Source organism: Eutrigla gurnardus (genome assembly GCF_963514095.1).
Source record: "Eutrigla gurnardus genome assembly, chromosome: 12".
In the NCBI taxonomy this organism is placed as follows: domain Eukaryota; kingdom Metazoa; phylum Chordata; class Actinopteri; order Perciformes; family Triglidae; genus Eutrigla; species Eutrigla gurnardus.
In genome coordinates this window covers 11,882,853-11,883,152 of record NC_139926.1, presented here as the reverse complement: position 1 = coordinate 11,883,152, position 300 = coordinate 11,882,853, and positions in this window count along the sequence as shown.

Below are 300 nucleotides of genomic sequence, written 5' to 3'. Positions count from 1 at the left end.
CTGTTGCATTTGGGACTTTTTTTTTTTAAAGTATTTCAAAAACATTCCAAGACAATTATCTTCCTTTGACCAAGGCAAAACACCAAATGTGTCTTATTTCTAATAATTGTGTTCCCTGATAATAACTGTTGCCACATGTTTTATATTTCCTGTGATTTTGAGTCTCACTGTGACTAATGTATATTTGGAAAATAGTTAGGTAATGGTACAATGCATCTTCTGGTTCCTTATACATTTCCAAATAAGCATGAGGTAGTATGAGAAGTGAGAATTATGAGGAAATTTCAAGCAAACTGTAGT